Source organism: Emydura macquarii, unplaced genomic scaffold (assembly GCF_026122565.2).
Source record: "Emydura macquarii macquarii isolate MOO-44397 ecotype Brisbane River unplaced genomic scaffold, CSIRO-AGI_Emac_v2 contig_2825, whole genome shotgun sequence".
Taxonomy (NCBI): Eukaryota; Metazoa; Chordata; order Testudines; family Chelidae; genus Emydura; species Emydura macquarii.
In genome coordinates, this window is record NW_027132962.1 from 4,334,795 (window position 1) to 4,358,564 (window position 23,770).

Consider the following 23,770-nt stretch of genomic DNA (forward strand, 5'->3'; position numbering starts at 1 on the left):
TCTCACATCAACAAACATTGAATGTGAATTATTTCCTGCACTTTATTAAATAGTCAATCTATATACAAATGTTTGTCACAGGTGGCTGACTGACAATTTCCACTGAGCTACAGTCTTGTGCTTGTTTATTATGGATCATGTACATAGGGGAACAGAGAAGAGCAACAGAGCACTTTCAATTTTCCCTCCCAAATAAGAAGGGCTCAACAACCATGCGACACACTAGAGAGGCGCTTTTTGGATATAATCAATATTTGCGAGATATTATAAATCAACAAATCCATGTCATGTTTTTGGGAGTGTGGTTCTTTAAAAAAACACCGTATCCTAGGTGTAATGTGATATATTCTTAACTGAAACAAACACGGACAGATCCTCAGCTCATGTAAATTGTCAGGGTGCTATAACAATTTATAGCAGCTGAGGAGCTGCCTCCAATGTGTTGAAAAACCCTAGGAGAAATCCTGTTGCCACTGAAATCAATGGGAGTTTTGCCATGAATTTCAATGGGGATAGGTTTTCCACCTGTCATGTTTGTGCTTGTGACTGGACTGGCTGCCTCTTCAATGAAAATGAAGAGGATTAACTCTAGCTGTGCAACCAAGATGCAGTATTTTAGTGAGACTGAGCTGTGGAATAATGAAATATTAATCACCTCTTCAATGACTGCATTTGGTTGAGAAAGATTATTAAATAAATTACCCATTTTGTTCTTAACTGCATTTTTTACACACCTTTACTGGTATTTCTACCAAAGAAACACTGTCATTATTAGTATTCGCTTTGTAGTAGACAAGAATATGAAAGGTTTGTTTCATGGATTTGGTAGTCACAATTCTGTAACTATTTAACCTCATACCATTGTATATTACTACTGCATATTCATATTTAGTTGGATCTGCTGTCTGGTACCCTATGAGGAGATTACAGAAAGAACTGGCATCTAGCAAATAATATTTCCCAGCTGGACAAAATTCAGGTTTCATTTACACTAATGAACCAGGAAAAATCCACTAATTTCAGTGTAGTGTCTCTGGATTTACACCAGTGTTAATGACATTAAAATCTGACCTTTAGAAAGTGTAGGTGTATCCAAATATTAACTATAGCATTATATTTCACTCCTTGTGCTTCTACTCAGTGTGGGTGATGTTGTGGGTGCAGGTACAATAACTAGAAGAAATGGGATGAGGTTAAAAGGGAAATTTAGGTTGAATTCCTTGTTAGGCAAGACTTCTTCATGGTGAACTTTCTTAGACTATGCAGCAATTTTCCAAGGAAATTGGTAGAAGTCCGACCAGTGATTTATAATCAGAGGGGTTACAGCATTAACAAATGTAACCTAATGAACAATCATGAACTCAGGCCAAATTCAGCAACACAACAAATGACACTTAACTTTAGGCATGTGAGCAATCATATCGGAAGACCAAATTGAAAATCTAATAGCCCTTTTAATAAATTATGGTCATTTTTAAACATTTGCCCCATTTCAAATTCAAATTATGAAACTGCTGTAATACTTGTCTGCAGCTTATAATAAAGTAACTCAAAGTTCAAGAAGATTCTTTGTAATGTTCTTGCACTCCAATTCATCTTTTTTATTTTTATGCTTTAGAGCTTTTTGACAGTTCATGTTATAATGCTGTCATTGCAAAACTTGAGAGTCTTTACTGGCCTATTGGAGACCTCAAGTAGGTTTCCAAAACTATAACCTGCTGAAATCATGGTAATGACTAAAGCCAAGAAAATTCAAGCTGATTGAAAAGTGGAACAAAAAACTCAGAAATTTTTATGAAAAGTATCAAGGTTTCAAAATTTGAAAAAATATTGACTAGCTGTGAAGAAAATGTGCAGCATAATACAGATGTACAGGTAATTCTGCCACACACTATTCTTGCAACAAATTCATTGTTTTCCAGTGGGTTGTGAAGGTGCAGTCTGCATAATTTTAGTAAGACTTTGTCATTCCTAACAAAGTCAGAATGTTAATTCGGTTTGTCTGTTGGTGTTTCCATGATAACTTCACATTAGAGTCCAGTTCCCTAACTGCTCATCTCTTACCACATTACCCTCCACATCCCATCAATGATACCAGTCTTGGTCCTCTTTGTTTTTACCACAACTGTCTTTGCTCTTCCTTCTGAAAGACCTCTACACTTTCCTCCTTCAAATCTTTCCTGAAAATTCACTTCTACTATGATATTTGCAAGACATTATCCAGCTAATAGAGGCTAAGTTGAGGTTCAAGTGATTATGCGAGAAACAAATCCACATGAGTGTATACTTTATTCAGCTCCTTCTTTTGTTACGAGCACTTCAGATCTTTGCTTAATCCACTAAACAATGCTCCCCCTCATTTGGTTGAACTGCCCTTCCTTGTTAATAGGGCATATTGGGCTGCATTAGTAGGAGCATTGCCAGATTGAGGGAAGTGATTATTCCCCTCTATTTAGCACTGGTGAGGCCACATTTGGAATATTGTGTCCAGGTTTGGGCCCCCCACTACAGGAAGGATGTGGACAAACTGGAGAGTCCAGCGGCGGGCAACAAAGGGCTGTGAAAGCCTCCAAAGGCTTGCCTAGCTTTAATAGTTCTTTCCATCTCTCCTGTGATACTGTTATTTTTTTCATCACGTTAGATAACACTGTCTGGAGAACCTGTATGTGATATTCATGATAACAAACATTTATTACAGATTGGGGCAAAACAAAACTTCAGATCCAAACTTCAGATCCTCTCAAATATAGGAAGCTTCAGATCTAGATTTGAGCTTTGTAATTTTCCATCTGTAATAATAGAGAAGTATTTCCATAATACCGTCCTCTAAGGTGAAAAAGGCTAATGTGGTCCTAGGATGCATTAGGTGAGATATTTCCAGTAGAGACAGAGAAGTGTTAGTACCATTATACAAGGTACTGGTGAGACCTCATCTAGAATATAGTGTACAATTCTGATCTCCCTTATTTAAGAAAGATGAATTCAAACTGGATCAGGTGCAGAGAAGGGCTACTAGGAATGGAAAACCTGTCTTATGAGAGAAGACTCAAAAAGTTTGACTTGATTAGCCTATTCAAAAGAAAGCCGAGGAGAGATATAATTACTCTCTAGAAATACGTCAGAGGGATAAAAGCAAAGGAGGAAGAAGAGTTATTAAAGTTAAGTGCCAATGTGGACAAAGAACATCAACAACTTTAGGCTTGAATTTAGACAAAGGTTTCTAACCTTCAGAGCAGTGAAGTTCTGGAACAGTCTTCTAAAGGAAGCAGTGGGGGGCAAAAATACGTAACTGTCTTCAAGTCTCAGCTTGATAAGTTTATGGGGTGGATGGCATGTAGGCAATCTGCAACTACTACCACCAAATATCACCAATGGTTGGTGATGGGACACAAACTGGGGAGGGCTTTGAGTTAATACTGAGAATACTTTCCTAGGTATCTGGCTGGTGGATTTTGCCCAAATGCTCAGGGCCTAACTGATCTCATATTTGGGGTTGAGAGGGATTTTCCCCCAGGTTAGATTGACAGAGACCCTGGATGTTTTCACCTTCTTCTGCAGACGGGGCCTGGGTCAGTTGAATGTTTAAACTAGTGTAAATAATGGATTTTCTGTAACTTGAAATCTTTAAATCGTGATTTGAGGACTTCAGTAACTCAGCCAGAGGTTAGGAATCTATTACAGGAGTGGGTGGATGAGGTTCTGTGGCCTGCAATGTGCAGGAAGTCAAATAGATGATCATGATGGTCCCTTCTGGCCTTAAAATCTATGAGTTTTCAGATTATTTTAAAAACAGAGTGTGGCCTTGATTCTGGAAAGCACATAAGCACATAAACAGCCCAGTGAGATAAGGCAGATATTTTGGGAGTGTCTTGAAGAACCTGTGAGTAATGGGTATTTGGCCAGCAGACTTATTACTAGTCAAGAGGCTTTGACGTCATAATTGCAATATATACCTTCTCCAACAGAATCTTTTGACAAACATCTGCATCTTTGTAACACTGCATTTAAATGCAGAGACGTATTTAACTGAAACAAATATTTGCTTTTGGCATTGCCTGTTTTTAAACAAGAAAACAATCTGTACCTATCAAGCGAATGAGATCAGTCAGAGCTGGAAATGGTTAATTTTCTATGAAGAACTGAGCAAATAAAAAGTGGGGAAATTGCAAGAATATTCAGACCAGGAGAGAGCAGATTCTTTTTCCGGAGCACTAGACCTCAGTGGGTCCTCTATGGCTACTTCCACCATTGCTTATGGGAACCTTTCTTAATAAACAATTTATTAGTTCCAACATTAATTGAACATTTTGCATGAACTAAGTCAAATTCAGGAAAACCCCAGCAAGGGTTTTAAAAGCATTTTGCAGGGATTCAATAAGAAGAATTGGCAGATACAAAAAAACAACTCCATCAGTTTTGAGCTCTTTCAGAAAACAATGCCTGGGAGGAACAGTAAGAAGGAAAATAGCAGGAAATGGCTATCTTATCCAGCTTCACCAAAAACCACTGGAATCTCCAGATGGCTAGTTATCTTCTGAATAAAAGATCTGGCCATTAATGGAAATAGCTGCAAACTCTCTATAGTAAACTGATATTAGTTTGGGGCATAATACAGCACATCACTTCTCTGAAATTGAATTATACCTGGAACAAAACATTCACAGGAGGCTGACTATGATTCATTTATGTTACATTTGGTGTCATGTTATAATACAGATTAATAAAATTTACAACAAGCTAGTACATTCATGTGAGTTTCTATTTGTTCTCGCTATTATGCAGATCCCATGTAAATGCTTTATTGTCCGTTATAGTAGTGATAATAAAAATATTGGTTTTGGAAAGATTCTGGGAAAATGATTTCGTAAATCAACTACCGTTGTTGCATTTAATAAAATGGTGGTTATATCCATACGACAATATCCACATGCCACTGTGCTTATAGGTCCTTTACAGGGGTTACTTTGGGTCTGATCATGTTCCCCTGAAGGCATTATGAGTTTTGCCCTTGACATCAATGGGATCAGGATAGACTCCCTTACTCAGATACATCAGAGATGGCTGGATAGATTCCTGAGTCAGAGATCTGGACAGCACAGAGTGTTTTTAAGCAAAGACAGAGCTTTTTCATTCCTAGTTTACTGGTTCATATCCACTTTGCTGTGGTACTGAATTAATATTGCTGCTGTATTATGCCCTAATTGTGAGTCAGCCTATTCACCTGTGCAGGGAAGCAAGGAATCATAAGGTACAAGCCAGGTCACAATGTGGGGGAAAGGGGAAACAGCTGATCCAGTGCTTGTGGGAGGTATACTGTACCATTAAAAGGCCTATCACAGCTTACTTTCCCCATGGTCAAAGGGGGAAACAGTGACCAACTAGTGACTCCCTGATTCCCGAATCAGTCCCTCCTGCATTCCTGGGGAGGCACATCATGCAGGGGCACATTGCAAGTTGCTAATCAAACATGACACTAGTTTGTGATAATTACACATACATATTTTTCCATACACATTTCAGAATTTACCCGTAGGTCTCTATAACATTTTCAAAGTCCTGGACAGACGAAGCTTGCAAGAGATAGTTCCTCACATAAGTCTGTGTTCAAAATAAGTTTATGAAATGGCAGCTGGGAGCATTCAATCAGACTTCAACCTAGCCTCTGTTTTTCCAGGTACATTTTGCACCTACAACTAAATGCAGCTGCATTTGTATGCCAACAAATAGTACTAGTTCAAGATCTACCTCCCTGACTTTCAGGAACAAAATGGCAATTACATATCTTGGCCAACATTTTTTTTAAAATGACCAATGATTTGGAGTGCCTCTGTTTCTGGGTACCCTCAAGACAAAGTAGAAGGGTCTGAATTTCACAGGCTGGGTTCTCAATGCCTTCTGAAAATCAAGCCCTTTTAAGGTGTCTCAAGTTGGACCCCCTAAAAATTAAGGACTCAGCATGGCTAGTTACTTTTGAAAATCTTGATGCCAAGTATGCTCTAGTTCAAACATGTATTAAGAGATTAGAAAACATGCTTTATATAGTGATAGACTCTATGAGCTCAATCTATTTAGATCAACAAAGAGAAAGTTAAGGGGTGACTTGATTGTAAGCTGTACCTGCATTAAGAACAAATATTTGATAATGGGCTCTTCAGACTAGCAGAGAAAGATCCCATGGCTAGAAGATCCAAGAAGTAGGAGCTAGATAAATTTGGACCGGAAATAAGGCATACATTTTTAACAGTGAGGGTATTTAACCATTGGAACAATTTACCAAGGGTCACAGTGGATTCTCCATCACTGGCCATTTTAAAATGAAGGTTACATAGTTTTTTAAAAGATATGCTCTGGTTAAAAAGCAGGTATTTTGGGAGAGTTCTATTGCCTGTGCTATACAAGAGTTCAGACAAGATGACCGCAATGGTCTTTTCAGGCCTTAGAATCTATGAACTACTAATTAGTCTAAAAAAAACAGGCCAAAAACGTAATTTAAATAATGATTAATAATAATAATTATAGTAATAATAATAAAATAATTATATTTAGTATTACAAATTAGCCCTCACATATGGAACAGAGGACTCCAAAACATGTAGCAAAGGGACAAAGATCGCATTGCTAATTTTTTCTGCTTATTCTGTGCAAATGATAGAGGTCTGGGGATTTCCTTACTTCATGAAATGCACAGCACCAGTAAATTTGGCTTTATGTAGTTATTTTTGTTTTTATGAATACTGAATATGAATTAGTTTATTTTACATCATTACATATTTTAGCTCTGAACTGAATTCCATTGATAGGCACCTCTAAGAGGTGACTGGCAGACAATTAATTTCCATGTTCTCACTGAGCTACAACCTTGAAATTCAGTGTGCTCATTTATGGCTCAAAAGCATGAAGGGGGAAGTGCGGAGCAGCAGAGCCCTTTCAATTTTCCCGTCCAAACTGGAAGCACTCCACACACTGTGGAGCACTTGACCATTCTATACCTGGATCCCATTCAATATGATTTGCATGTGGCTGTGCCATGTGGAGATTTTTTTTACTCATAAACTTGCCTGGGCAACTGACAACACCGAGCCAATCTCACTGTGACCCTGGAGTGCTGCCAATTTGAACCCAGATTGTACATACAGAGACAAAGAGCTCATCACAAACACTGTGAGGACACAAAAGACTAAGCCAATGTACTCTCAATGGGAGCCTTAATTCGTCCTCCAGGATCTCACTAATGAATGGCCTTATCCCTCAAATTTTGTGTTCTCTTTTCTCTTTTATTTCTTACCTGTTAATCTCCCCCTATCTAATATGCTACATATTTTTTTCCTCACCAACGCTTCCTGTAGTTTCTTCCCTCTCTTTCAGTCTTCTTCAGCCTTTATCTATTACTCTCTGCCTTCCTGGAGTCTCTTATAATTCTTTTCCCCATTCCCCCTAAAATGTCATCTTTTATTTCCCAGAATTAATTTCCTTTTTTTTCATTCATTGGTCTCGTCTTCCACTGTCCTCTCCCACCGTATCTCCTCTGTTTTATGCTCGAGGGTAACAGCATGTTTTTGATGGCTCTTTCCCTCATCACACCACCTGTCAGTGGATCATTTCTTCCCCCAACACCTGCAAGCAGGGAGATGACATGGCTCCATTTGAATTGAGGAGCAAATTGAGACACACACTGCTGTCCATGAGCCAATGCAGAGCTCATGCACAGGGGTAGGAGCACATTGAATGTTCCTCCTTCTGCTGGCTGCATGGGAAGCAGTCAGTGCCAGGATCCTAGAGTGCGTGGGACCAGACTGCTAGAGGCAGAAGAGTAAGGAGACAGGTTTTTCAGACAGGTTCAGCATTTACAACCTGGGCCAGATTTTCAGAGTAGCTCAGCTGCTAATTAAGCACCTGACTAAACAAAGGACAGATTTTTTTTCTGAAATTCCGAGCACTCACCATATTGAGCTCTTTTGGAATTCCGCCCTCAAGACACTGCAGATGATGAAGCACTCTTGTGGGAAAAGTGGGGGGTATAGAAAAACTAAGCAAAGGGGAATTCCTCCCAACCACAGGTGTTCTACTTAATTCTCACATGATGATGGTGGTGGCAACTCTGTCCAATAAGTCTTCCACTTGCAATCCCTTACAGAGTGCAATGGCAGGTGCTGCACTTGGATTCTTCTACTGCCACTTTCTTTTTCATTGTGTGGCTAGGGTGGGAATTATTTGGAAGATGGAGGTAGGATTTTCAATATAGCCAAAGTTACTTAGGAGCATAAGTTCCACTGAGACTTTTTCTATTTTGTTTAGGAAATTCCCAGCCTTGAGCCTAAATCAAAGAAGCTCTCAGAAGCTCACAGGTTTAAACCAGAAATTATAAACTAGGATCCTGATTCAGGAAAGAATCCTTGTTCGTAAAGGGTGCCTAAGTACCTGAGTTGGGGTCTTATTCAGCCGGAAGTATAAAGAATATTTGAATGCATGTGACCCATGGAAAGCAAATATTTAGTCCATTGTTATTCATTCAAAAATAGAAAGAAAAGGGTTTTTATTATTATTTTACTGCACTGAAATAGGTTTCCCTCCTACTGTTTCATTCATTTGATAGACTACTGCATTTAAAGTTATTTGGTCTTATTATTGCATATGCTTCATTTTAGCAATATGCATGTCTCCGGACAAGATACAAAGATACAATATACATGCAAAAGCAAAGTAAGCATAACGCAATCTACAAAGTGTGAAATTACTAAAAAACATATTCAGAGGAACCATATCTTTAGGGGTTATTTAATTTGTTTAGTGAAGGGTTTTTTTTTTGGAGGGGAAGGGGGTGGGGGGGGCAGGGAGAGCACTACTATCAAGTTTAAATGCAAACACTAGGTCAATAGCAGTCCTGAGTGTACCTCCACCACTTATAGAATCCTTTCCACAACTATATTTTGTTGACATTTTCATTTCAGGTACACAGTCTTTGTTATTTTCTAAAATGTACCCATATCTCTTCCCTAATATATCTATTTTATGTATGTTAATATTTATCTTATATCAGACATGCAGAATATATTAAATGTATGTAATATAACTGTCTGATGCAAAGTTATAATAAAAATAAATCAAATTAAGATGTATTAAATGTAATACAATTGTGATTATTACATACTAACTTTTGATACGTTTAACAGTAATGAGATATGAATATTTGATTTCTTTAGCAGATGATATAGTTAGTTAGGCTCTGATCCAAGAAATCAAATAATCAAGTACTTAATTTGAAGCATGTGAATAGTCCCATTGGAATAAAAAGGACAAAAAACATTAAAAGGATCAATAAAATACCACCATGGCTTAACAACAGAGTAAAAGTGTTTAGAGGCAAAAAGGAATCCTTTAAAAATTGGAAATCAGTCTTAATGAGAAAAATAGAGCATAAACTCTGGCAAGTCAAGCGTAAAAGTATAATTTGGCAGGGCAAAAAAGAATTTGAAGAGTAACTAGCAAAAGACTAACAGCAATTTTTTAAAGTATATCAGAAGTAGAAAATCTGCCAAACAATCAATGAGACCCATTGGACTACCAAGGTACTAAAAGAGCACTCAAGGAAGAGAAGATCATTGCAGAGAAGCTAAATGAACTTTTAGCATGGGTCTTCACTGTAGAGGATGTAAAGAAGATTCCCACACCCATTCTTTTTAGGTGACAAATCTGAGGCACTGTCCCAGATTGAGTTGTTAGTAGAGGTACATTTGAAACAAATTGATAAATTAAACAGTAATAAGTCACCAGAACCAGATGGTATTCACCCCAGAGGTCTAAAGGAACTCAAATATGAAATTGCAGAACTACTCACTGTAGTATGTAACCTATCACTTAAATAAGCCTCTGTACCAGATGACTATCAGGTAGCTAAAGTAACACCAATTTTTTAAAAGACTCCAGAGGCAATCCTAGCAGACTAGTAAGCCTAACTTCAGTACCAGTCAAACTTGTAGAAACTACATTAAAGAACAGAATTATCAGACACATAGATGCACACAATGTTTTGGGAAAGAGTCAACACAACTTTTATAAAGAGAAGTAATGTCTCACAAATCTTTTAAATTTCTGTAAGGTGGTCCAAAAGCATGTGGACAAGGGTGATCCAATTGATATAATGTACTTGGATTTTCAGAAAGCCTTTGACATGGTCCCTCACCAAAGGTTCTTAAGGAAAGTTGACAGTCATGGGGTACCAGGGAAGGTCCTCTCACAGATCAGTACATGGTTAAAGGATAGGAAACATAGGGTAGGAATAAATGGTCAGTTTTCACAATGAAGAGAGATAAATAGTGGTGTCCCCCCAAGGATCTGTACTGGGACCTGTGTTGTTCAAAATATTCATAAGTGATTTGGAACAAGGGACAAACAGCAAGGTGGAAAAGTTTGCAGATGATACAAAATTACTGAAGATGGTTAAATCTAAAGCTGACTGTGAAGACTTGCAAAGTGATCCCATGAAACTGGGTGACACGGTAACAAAATGGCAAATGAAATACAATGTTGATAAATGCAACCTAATACACATTGGAAAACATAATCCCAACTATACATACAAAATGTCAGGTTCTAAATTAACTCTTCCAACTCAAGAAAGAGATCTTGGAGTCGTAGTGGTAAGTTCTCTGAAAACATCTGCTCAATGTACAGTGGCATTCAAAGAAGCTGGCAGAATGTTAGGAATCATTAGGAAATGGATAGATAATAAGACAGAAAATAGCATAATGGCATTATATAAATCTATGGTATGCTCACACCTTGAATACTGGGTGCAATTCCAGTTTCCCCAACTCCAAAAATATATATTAGAATTGGAAAAGGTTACAGGGAAGAGCAATGAAAATGATTAGGGGGAATGGAACAACTTCCATACAAGAAGGGATTAAAAAGACTTGGACTGTTCATTTTAGAAAAGAGATGACTAAGGGACAATAGTATCGAGGTCTATAAAATCATGAATGATATAGACAAAGTGAATTGGAAAATGTTATTTACCCCTTCACAAAATACAAGTACCAGGGATCACCCAATGAAATTATTAGGCAGCAAGTTTTTTAAAAAAACGTAAGGAAATACTTCACACAACACACAGCCAAGCCTCTGGAACTCATTGTGGGGAATGTTGTGACGGCCAAAAGTATAAATGGGTTAAAAAAAGAATTAGACAACTTCATAGAGGATCAGCCCATCAGTGGCTATTATCCAAGATAGTCAGGCATGCATCTCCATGCTCTGGATGTCCCTAAGCCTCTGACTGCCAAAAGCTGACACTGATCAACAGGGGATGGATTACTTGATAATTGCCCTGGTCTATTCATTCCCTATGAAACATCTGACAAAGATCTCTGCTGGAAGACACTGGGCTAGCTGGACCATTAGTCTAACCCAGTATGGCCTTTTTTACATTCTTGGGTACCTGCTGAAGAACCTAGTCCTTTGCCTTTCAAGTCAATGGGAGTTTTGCCATGAACTACAGAGTGCATGGGATCAGGCCCTAATTGCTTTGCTGGATCAGGGCTATAATCAGTAACTCAGAAGCCAAGTAGTGCTCTATAAGAGATAATTTTGACATAGCCCTCATCTTGTGTTTCAGTAGAACTATACGTGTAAGCAAACCTGCTCATATAAGCACATATATTCGCATTTGCAGGAGAGGCGCCCAAAAGTTTTCAGATATTTATAACAGTTATTTTTAAAATAGCATTCACTAGTGGACATACAAATATTCAGACTTCTTATGTTGACAGTTATCATACATATTTACAAGTGAATTCCACCTAGATTTATTTTAATATTTGCTGTGTTCTAAGTGCAAATCCACTACTTTGTAATTTACATATAAATGGGAACATGTTTTTTCTCCTTAAATGGAACTGACCTCATTACTGTTACATAAATTGCTCTTTCTAAATAAATATTGTTTCTTGATATTTTTGAAGAATGTTAAATATAGACATAATTACCAATTACAAAATCTAATTTTATGCTTCAATTAAACTAGTGCATAGCATACAACGCTGTAGTTTCTTTTTTCCTTTGTAAGACAGAATCATATTAAGTATTTTGAAAGTTTATACACTGGTATTTGTTCTATATTGTTACAAAGAAATTTCCAGCAACCAGTTCAAAAATGATGTTATAGCATGGCTATTAGTTACCAGATAAAAGCAATTTTATTTCCAATAACTTCTTTCCTGTTTCTCAACTTCTTTTTCCAATGGGATCCTTCATCTGAAGTTATTGATGATTCTGTCCAAAGACAATCCCACGATGAATTGTGTGGGACTGCCACAGGCTTCCTGAAGAGCCTGATATTATGTGATCATTTGGGGTCACATTTTCAAGGAGTTGTCTGAACAGATCTCCAGCTGATAAATAACTACAAGGCTTTTTGTCTCTGCATTGCAAGGCTTTGCGCACACAAAAACTTGTCCATTTAAACTTGCTGGGTCAAATTCAGAGGAAGAACTGAGGCCCCTTTTGAAAATTTTGTCCCTTGACATGTTAAATCAATGGCAAATAATAACACTTTCTTTTTTCTCTTCATTACCCAATGGAGAACTACAATGGATAAATCTGGGCTCCTTTCAGTAATGATGAACTGATTCCATATTGATCCAGAAAAGAGAGAGAGAGTGAACAGGGGTGTGTGTGAATGAGAGAGTTTTCAAAAACAGAGTACATTGATTTTTATGAACACATTGCAATTGACCGTGCAATATAAACTGAATTTGTTCTATAGATGAAAGTATGTTTAATAATTAGGACTATGAAATATTCTGCTAAACTTATTCTTCATCCAGGAAAACAAACGGACCTCTTGGGCTGAGAATGCTATTAACATACTAATAAGACTTATTGTTAGGGCGCGCAAGACTTTGTAACGCGAAATCAGTATAGTTTGACAAGAGCAAGGCCCTAAAAGCAATGCTAAGCTTCTGCAGCCAGAAAAGCAAAAGTTAAGACCTCTCAGGAGCAGAACCCAGACACTGCCCTCTGCCTGACCTTAGGCCAGAGGAGGAAGTGCCTTGGGGTCTGGAGAATCCTGAGACGACCACAGACATTTGTTAATGCTTGATAAGCTAAAAGGTTCCTATTTTAGTAATAATAAAGGGGAAGTGAGGCTATGGCTAAGTTCTTTTTGAAGTAAACAACTAACGTCACTTTGTTCCAGAAGGACCCTAGCTAACTACCAATAGACTAATAGCAACTAAGTGTTAAGGCCCAATCCCTACTAGGATTGAGATATACGTCATGTATTACTGGGTAAGGCTTGCTGCAAGGTGAGGGGGGAAAAGGGGTATATCAGTCCCCCGGGAGCCTCCCCAAGCGGAGACTCTCCGTGAATCCGTGGAAACGCTAGCGGATGCCTTCGGTCAGGACGGTTCCCGTACGCCACCCGCTTATCAGAACGAAGTATGGGTCTCCTCGTTCTTGCAGTGGTAAGCATCCCTGCACACGTTTAGATAAGGCTAGCTCTCTTACATTGATGGGCCCCCAGAAGTATATTGCTGTAGGTATCCTCTTGGCAAGTCTCTTCCTTGCTTTATAGTTCACCTCTCTGTTCACTAATTGTTGCTGCTGTTGCAGTTGCTCAGCTCATAATAATAATAATAAGTCCTGTACCTATAAGTTGCTACTTTATATCCTTGTGGTTAATTGTACTTTCATTGTACTTTTCACCTTAAGACTTGTGCCGGAGCTTCAGTTCCTGTATGGTAAAGGACTCCCGCTCCTGTCTTTCTTATGCTATCTCATGTAATAAATAAGCACTTTTGACATCCTTTTGCCAGTGTGCTCCATACCGCCACCGAGATAAAAATACCGAACACTACACTTATTTTTAACAGGATGGGAGTTCATACTCCAGCAAGGAGTGGGATATCTTTGGAAGAGAGAGAGAGGTTTTTACTAGCCTTTGAGAGGTGTTCTATATTGGATGTGTGAGCAAGAGGTTTTTTTCAGCTTAAAAGACTAAGGCCATGATTTTCAAATTTGGAAGCTCAAAAATAGCCTAAATACCTTAATGGATCTGGGCCCTAAAGGCATATTTAGGCAGGCTAGATTTCAGAGATGCTGAGCACCCTGCCACTCCCAATGAAGTCAACAAGTGTAAGTACTCACATGTGAGTTTGTTGACTTGCTATGGAAGTGACAGATTTATAGGCCAATGTATAACAGTGTACGTGTGCTAAAGGCAAGCAAGGCTACAGTCTTGGTTATAAGACTGTGTTCCAAAACTCTTGCAGAAATAATGGTGAGTTACACTTTTACTCAAGAGGATATTTAGCTTGCCCAACAGTTGGAATGGAATTGAATTGTGGCCAGGATAATCACTTCAAGCCATAATGTTCAAGTCACCAAAAGGAAATCCACCTGTATTAGACAAGACAGACATACAGGAAGGTATGGAAACTCCAGGTCTATCAGGCAATTGCTGACTTAAAAGATGCTAAACATGACTAGAGGAAAGCTTATTGCCTATCAGAAGTGCAATGGTCTGAAAGGGAGAACTGAAAAAGCAAAAAGAATCACCTAAGGATCGCCAGCAGCTTTTGCAGAAAGAAAATGTAAAACAAAACAAAACAAAACCAACCCAAAAACAAGATACTGTGAAGAAATCAAAGTGAAGAAGATGCTGTGACAAAACAAAATCAAGATTTCAGGCAGCTGCAAACAGAGAAGAATACTTCAGAAGAATTCAAGAGACACGACAACAAATTAACGGATATATCCAAGGGAAGAATATTAAGATATTAAAACATGAAAAAACGTAAACCTCTTGTGGAACAACTCTTTCACACTATGTACTTATAGTTATTCAGATATAAAGAAATGGAAATAAGGTGGCCCTGATTTTACAGGAGATTTTTTTTTACCAAATTATTTTTAAAACCTTTCATCAATATATGACCCAATTTTCTCTTTGAATACAAGTTTTTAGTAATACTTCAAAATACTGCATTGGGTCATTTCCACTCAGAGAGATGAATGCACCACTTATCTAATGAGATTGTAATAACAAACATGTAGATGTAAGCATTCTAATGTGTTACATATGCTCATTCTGACAAATATATGTAATGGACAAAAATAAATACAAAATACAAAAATAAATGCAAAAAATGCATGGTTTGGGAGCTTCTGTAAAATTGGAAGATCTGGAGATTTAGTGTGCATTAACACTAAATATAGCAATAAATGTAAAGTACATTACTTAATTTTTATCTGTATTTGAAGTCCAAAATATAGAAAAAAGTAATACATATCAGAGATTCAGAGATTTAAAAGGCATAATGGAACATTGTGATTATCTAGTCTGATCTGCATAACACAAGCCAAAGCACCACACTCACAGAAAAGCAAATGTTAGAAATATATTATAAAAATACACTGGCTTATTACACATATCACAGCATTGTACAAAACTACAAAAACACTGGAGAAATATACATCAAATAGCGAATGAACAATTTGAATAGAATGAGAATTTTCCTCTATTTTCCAGGAGGAACTTTCACGGGTATAATAAGAAAGGATTATTCTCTTGGGTATAAAGAGATATACTTTTTGCTCAATGTGTAATATAATCTGTGGAATTTACTGCTACAAAATTATTGTTAAAGTCAACAACTTAGCATGATCAAAAAATGGTTAGCTAGGTATACTGAAAGAAACCACATCCACAGTTATATAAGATATGAATGATTTTAGGTTATAATGGATATAAACTCTTATGCTTCAAACAGAAGCCAGTCACTGTCAGGGATTCAATAGAAGCTTTCCTATGAGCCAATTATTCTACAATTAGACATTCTGAGGAATTGTTGCATTGGGAGCTGGCTCCTGTAAGAGACAGGATACTGAAGTCAATTGCTATTGATCTGATCTGGCATCCTATTTCTGTATTCCTTCATACTATATACCTATGGCAACATAGGACAAGGCAGAAAAACCCAAAATGAAGGGAAAAAATGGTTTTATTCACTGATGTATAAATGTTAATGACCTGATTCAGTAACTGGTGAAATTGTTTTGTCTAATCACAAGAAATTCCTGATGATGCATAAGTTAAACACCATTCATGAGATTCACAATGTTCCGTTCAATCAAATTGTAGATACTAATTTTCACTATCAGGCTGAATGGTAGCATCTTGACACTTGAAACAAACAAATACTGTATACTCTTGATATTTTCAGAAAACTCAGAAAATATCCAGAGGGTTTGCTGCATTGATGAACTGATACTTTCTTATGTCATTTCATTTTTTTAAAACTCATTATTTTCAATGAGGCAGACAGATGAACATTCCTTTGCAGAAGGACTGAGTTCATGACTGTCACAAAACACTGGCTCAATTACCATGCTGACTTCCACATTCTGTGGAAATGAACTCATTAATGATAATGTTTTGCTCACTCCCAACTGATTCATGAACTCCTTAGCAAAATTCAAAGAAGAAGAAAGGGGGAGGTGTCATAAGTTGTGAAAGAGATGAACAAAGAACCAAGTGTTTGTTCCACACACTACTTCCAATAATCTCCTGTTCTCTGAGGATAAGACACCTCCTCTCTGCTCACAAAAATAGCCAATGGTGAAGGTTTCTCAGCTTAACTATGCAGATGCTTGTACAAAAAGTGATGCATCTAAATTAAAAACAGAAACTTTTGATTATTCCCTCTTTTTAAAGTTTTTTTTTAAAAGCACTTTTTATGCTTTCACATTTGCTGGTTTTCTAGTAGAAACAACTAGGACTTTTTATTTAAGATAAATTGAAAATAGCTATCCAAGTTCTAGGATCTAATATACAATTTAAAATAGATAAGCAACCTTAATGCAAATGACTTTACTGCCCAAGGCTTCATCACAAGATAGTTTATTAGTACACAAATAATAACCCCTTTAACCAAGCATAATTATAATTAGAACATTCTACAACAACCAACCTGAAATGCATTAGACCATTCCTTCCTCAAAAGTCCCTGGGATTATCTCAGTTTTATAGCATCACTGGTGAGTGAAACTTCCCTACCTCAGAGGAGTGTTGCACAGGTTAATTCATTAACATTTGTACAGCACTTTGAAATCCTCAGCTGGAAAGCAAGAACAGAAGAGTAGAGTTCACAAAATTCACATAACATTTCAATAAACTCAAAGACTAGGTTAGAAATGTCTTGCTTCGTGTAATGCTGGAATCAGGTAAAAGTACATTACATTGAAATGTAAAATATTATTTTAAAGAATATCTAATTAAACATTTATAAACATCAGAAAAGATTTGAGTTGTTGGCAAAATTTGGAGTTGGCTTTTATTTTATATAAAGCCTCTTCACCATGAGAGGATTGTTCCCATTTTCATTGCAATCAGTTTTAAAAACAATTTAGTTAAACCATTGCAAACCCTCATGTGGATGTTCTTACTTCAGTTTAAGAATGCCTTATTTCACTTTAGCTTAAACCAATTAGTTTAAATCAACTGAAGTGAAAATGAAATAAGCCTAGGTGAAATTGAAATTATCATCTCCCACAGGGCAGTTTCACAGATTTAACTAAATTGGTTTAAAAATCACACTCATAGTAAAAGAGATGCAACTTTCTCATGTAGAGTCCTAAGCCTATTCGCTCATTGAAGCAAACTTTTGTTTTACTTTAGGACTGATCCAAAGTCAATTGAATTCAGTTTTCAATTACTTCAATGATTACAGATCAGAATCTTCGAAAATGAACATATTCTTCGCAATCAAAAGAGCAGCAGATGGTCAAGAGACAAAACCTACTTGTTGTGATGTTGTCATGAGCTACATCAACAACCATAAGACCAGAACCATTCATACTTTTAATAAGAAAAGTTTGGTGAAAGAGTGAGCGTAAGGGCTGGGCCGTGGGCAGCCTGTGTGCACCAGTCAGCTACAAAGTTAGAATCAAGAGATGAATAGCAAGGTCAGGGCTGAGCTGGGTCAAAATAACAGGAAATCAGAGTCAGGAACCAAATTGCAGGTGGAAGGCAAGTAGTGGTTGAGCTGGGTCTGGATTCCAGGGAATAAGGGACAGTCAGTAGGTTACTGGCAGCAGACAAGTAGCAGGGTTGCGGATGAACCAAAGTCAGAAGCTGGAGCCTATGGTTCACAGCAAGGCATGGTCTGGAGAGGAAGCAAACAGGCAATCTGCATCATTGCTTCAATAGCTCCCTATGATGTGGTTACCTGAATTAGCCAATCAGTGGACTGCCACTCAGACCCTGCTGGGTGGTACTTCCTTCAGTGTCTAACCTCCCCAGGTCCTCCAGAGGAAATCTAGCATAACCTTTTAATGGTAATGCAGAAGCATTACTGGCCCAGAACCCCTTCTCCGATAGACCCTGCTACTAATCCCACAAGCTCTTACCAGGAGCTTGCTTGTGGCAAATAACAAAGAAAGAAATACTGAAAAAATGTGATTACAACTGATCAGCCATCTGTGTTTTTTCTTATTTGTTTTTTAGAAGTTTGAAAGAAAATTGAGATATTATTCTAATACATTTAAGAGGGAGAAGGTGTATGGATCAAGCTGAAGAGGATTCTGAATCTGGCAACTACAATATGAAGGAAAATGATCATCTCGTAGTCTAATGACAAATATCATCTCACTATGTTTCCTTTCCTTATTTAGCTAACATATTACCCAAAATGCATTCATTTTCTCTTTGGCTTATAAATGCTTATAAAATGTAAAACATTTGCTGATAGTTTGTATGAGGATAATATAAACAAGTTATGTTAGTGATATATTCATGTGTAATTATGTCTCTTCTGTCCATGATTCTGTCAGGCTGGATTTTCATGTTAGAGACACAGCCATGAGCAAACGGTGGTGCAGAATCTTCACTACTCCAAAGGTAAGCCAGAAGGCATTTTAACTCCAAGTCACACTTACTTGTATCCATGGGTCCTCCTTGCTCAAGAAATTTAGCCATTTGCTCTTGGTCTATGCTATCAATAAATAAATCTTTTCCCTTTACTGAGTTCAATTGAACATTATTTTACAACAGTTGAGGATCTGGTCCAACATATCATCCATTCAGTAACAGCCAGGTAGTGATGGGTAGCTTGAATTATTTTTTTACAATGTCATTTACATACCAACCATGATTCATTCCTGCTAGGAAGAGCAGGTATAGATCTCATTTCTCAGAGCCAGTGGGAGCTGCTGCACTTCAGGGGTAATTCAACAAGAAGAAGGCAGGTGCTCCACAGAGATATGTTCTGCATACTTGGAATATTTTAGATCCTAATTTGTAATTTTAATGATAATTTTCTCAGAACACCAGTGATTCTTTGCCCTCTCATATAGGAACATTTCTGAACTGTGCATAAACTTGAAAAATACAAGGGCATTCAGAATCAGGACATACAGAGCAGTTCATGACAGTGGAAAAAAGAAATATAATTTTATTTAAGGTTGTAATAGCATAAAAGGGTTTTCAGTGGGTATTTAGATATTTATTTCTAATCTTCATAGATTACTTGGACAGAAAATTCAACTTTGAAATAATTAAATTTGCTGACAGCACAAAATGGGGGAGAGTCAGGAAAACAGAACAAAATGGAAACTCTAGCTGTCCCCACAACTCAGAAAATAACTTGGATTGTCATGTATAGTTTGACAAATGTCAGATGCAAGTAATGACTACAGATCTGGAGAGAAAACAACAACATTGATTGATAAAAAAGGGACAAAATAATTGGGATAAAATTAAAACAAAAGCCTGGTGTACTAGGTTTGGCCATTTGGTTCTTTAGCCTGGTTATGAGACAAACTTAAGTGTTGATGTGAATTACATTTTTATCCAAATGAAACAGAAATAATTTCAATTTGTTTTGCTTGAAAAGAGCATTTTTGAGTCAAAACTGGATCATATTTACTTAGGAAAAAATCCATTTTTTAAAAAAACCCTAGATTTTGGGGGGGTTGTTTTTTGTTTTTTAATGGAACCACTTTCAAAATTCATAAAAAAAAAAAAATCTTTCTTTTTTAAAACAGTTTTAAATTTTGTTCTCAAAACTACAATAGTAGTTATCCACCATCCCAAAACTTAATGTGGGATTAAACAAGATCAAAAACCATACGGCACTCTACGTCAGTTTTCCAAAGATGTGTGCCTTTAAATCTGCCTCAGGCCCTGATCCTGAAGTTGACAATACATGGTTAAAATACTGTGTCTGCATGGAGTCCCACTGAAGGCAACATGCAACTGGGTGCAGCAATCTGACCACTGAAAATCTGCAGGATCAATGTGTTGTGTGAATATGTGATGCAACCCATGGAATGACAATGCAAATGTTATGACACTGCCATTACCATGTGACGAGAATTGGATCAGGGAAGGGGACAAGTCTAATCTTTGTGAGAGACAATAATATATTGAAGCCAAAACAGACAGCTGTGCAATTAAGCAGGCAACTGTCAAAGCACAACACATGGTGGTGAGAGGAACATTAGCTCCATAAGCCTCAGGCAAACAAGTTTTCCTCTCCTCACTATCTCAGATCATTTTTCAAAATCATTAGTCAGGTTGCCGTTCACTTTTAAACATATTTTATTTCTATGAACCAGATATAAAAATCCATAGATAACCAGATCACATGTAAGAGATAAAGAAGCAGGTAAACTAGCAGATGAAATATTTTTTTAAAGAATCCCTCCCTGCCGCTTCCTGAAAAAACAGAGGAATTAATTTAACTTTTAGAAACAGCAGGTAATTAAATTCTCTGTAGAATAGTCCAGAGCCAACTAAAACCTCCCCATGACTCCTGTGATATGACAGGAGAAAACTTTTACTGACACATTCAATTAAACAATTTTGTTTCTACTTAGAAAGGCCATTCATAGCCCTCTTTTAGTCAAAGCAGAATCATCTTCCTTGTCTTGTTTCTAGCTAATTAAAACTTGACATATTGAATTTTTGAATGTCAATAACCCTTAATACATTTAAAAAAACTGTACAGGATAATAGACAATTATTCTGGCACACTACTATTTCATTTAAAAAAAGATGGTGGGGTGGTTACAGAGAACATTCTACTGGAGACTATTTTTTCCATTGCACTCAGTGCATTATATATCCAAACTCAGCTTAATTTCATACCCAAAATCTCAGTCGAACAGAGAACATTTTTCAGTTTCTTAACAAATACTTTTTCCACCTGTGATTACAAGAGCACCATCATCTCAGTCTGTTTGTCCAGATAGAGTGTAAGGAATTCACTGAATTTGGGGAAAGTAAATAGTAGACATGTGAGATTCTGTACAACATAGGAAGAAGATTATCTGCCCATATATGATCATCTCCAACATTTACTACCTGCTTCTGGGCCTGTTTGGATGTGCATTAGTGTACCGAGGAAAGTTAGTCAAACTATCTTGAAACTCAAAAATATGATTTGGGTTCAGTTTGACCTGGCCCCCTATTTTATTGGCCAAGCTTCATCCACGTCCCGGTAAGAATCTATTTGTGCATGCTGAAATTGGCAATAGTGTAATATTTTTAAGTTTGTGCTTGAACATTAGATATGAGTTGAATCAGCTTTTAGATATTTATCTTACAGTTTGAACAGACAGGGACAAGAACGTTAGTTATCAGTTGAATAAATAGACTATTGTTTCTAAGGGTTGTTTGGAAGCTGAGGTAGAGATGGGATGTGTCCTTATTATGCAGTCTTGTATCTAATTAAACATAACTCATATTTTATGTTATATTTTTGAAGTGAGTGCTGTCTAAGGGCCATATCATGCTATTATGTGTAATAATTATAATAATAATATAAGCACTTTTTTAAATGAACCTCAAAATCATTTAAACAAAAATAAGTAAATTAAGGTTCACAAGACCCCTCTGAGGGAGGTAAAAGACTTTCTTGTACCCAATTTATAGACAGGAAAACTGAAGCATAGAGAAGTTTCTGTAAGTGACTTGTACACATTAATACAGTGAGTCAGTAGCAGAACTAGGTACAAAGTCCAGAACTACTGAATTGTGGTTGCCTGCTCTTATGACAGACAGCACTGCTTTTACAGCAACATGTTTACTATCAGCTACTGGAAAAAAAAAGTTATCAGAAAACAAAATGTCAGAAAACAATCAGAAAACAAAATGTGTTGGCTGTAGCATTATAGTCCTTATATATGAATTTTTAAAGAATGAGAAAAACTTTATATAATATAAACAAATAGGGCTATGCAATGTAAATAGTATATAATCAATTGCATGATGATTGGCTGAGTATTCTTTAGCATCAGAACTCATAACCCAGCAAAGAATTTTTCAGTTGATTCTTTTTTTTTTCCAGTCTGGTTCATCCATCCCTGTTGTTTGCATGATGAGCCTTGCTATATCCTCCCATTCTTTAGCAGTAACTGGCATATTACATATTTTTTAAAAACATGCATTTTGATACATTTTGTCTGCATTAACTCATAGATCCAATTCCCAGTGGAGCAAATAAAAAGAGTCATTAAGTTTTTTTGCAGGTACAGCTCAAGGGAATTTACATGTATTTCCCATTACTGTTTAGATCTGTAAAATATATAAAAGAGACAATGATCTTGGAGACACAGAAAATAGCTGTTGTTAAAACGTGTACTGTGAAGGATATCCAAATCTGAGCAGAGATGCTTTTCTTACACAACTGCATTGAAAGAAATAGTTCTGTGCACTATAAGATAGTCCAACATTTCTGATAAACTGGCAGCTTTGCAAATTAATCAGTTTATAATCTTATTCCTACTTTGTACCTATTTTGGATTTTAGGACGGTGTAACTGCACACTGCAAACAAACCACTGCTTTTCTAAAGTTTATAAATGAGAGGTCATGTAATTGTTTATCATTTCAATAAAGATCAATTTTGTGACAAAAATCTATATTTATCTTCTTCACATTCATGCAGGCCATGTCATTTGGAACACTAAATAGCTGTTTAATAATTATTTTGGAGTACTTATTCTCTTATGCAAAGCAGTAATAATAATGATAATAATTAATGATGTTGTAGCAACTTTATTTACTTTTGTTTTACCTTTAGGCCTACAACGTCTGCTTAGTGTAGACACAAAAATTTAATAGAAATGCCAATGGTAGCAGGCACAAACATATTGTTCCTTTTAGGAGAGTTATATATCTTTAATAGCTTCTATATATCTTTGCCAGCAAACACAGTGGTAAATAAGAATTCTTTGTAATAATGTCATTTGTGTCATTTATGAAATGAACAGCCTAGAGTCATGACTTTATTTTGTGGCCTCCTGACCTAGTCTATTAATTTTGTTTCATCCAGCACTGGTGATTTGTATCCATATGGGTTGCTGGAACAAATAGTTAATTTGGTAGCCAATGTCATTGTCTAACTGCACACATGTAGGCAGGAGTTCTTTATTGGTTATTTCAGTGAATTTCTAAATATATTTATTGATTGACTGTCCTCCACATATTTTATAACACTGTTAAGAAAATCTGGCTGAGATATTACATGTTAGGATTATTAGTATAAAATTTTGGTTTCTCTAAGCATTAAGGCCTCTGTATAGAATTTTGGGCATGCTTGCCTGCCTGAAAACTAAGGTCTTCAAGATACACATGTAAACTAAGAAGAAAGACATTGTGTGTTACTCTTGTCTACCCACAACCAGATGTTTTTTATTTATTACTGTAAGAAGAGATAAGGGATGTAGTTAAAATGTTTCAGGGTGTAGTGGGGGTTTGATATATAAAT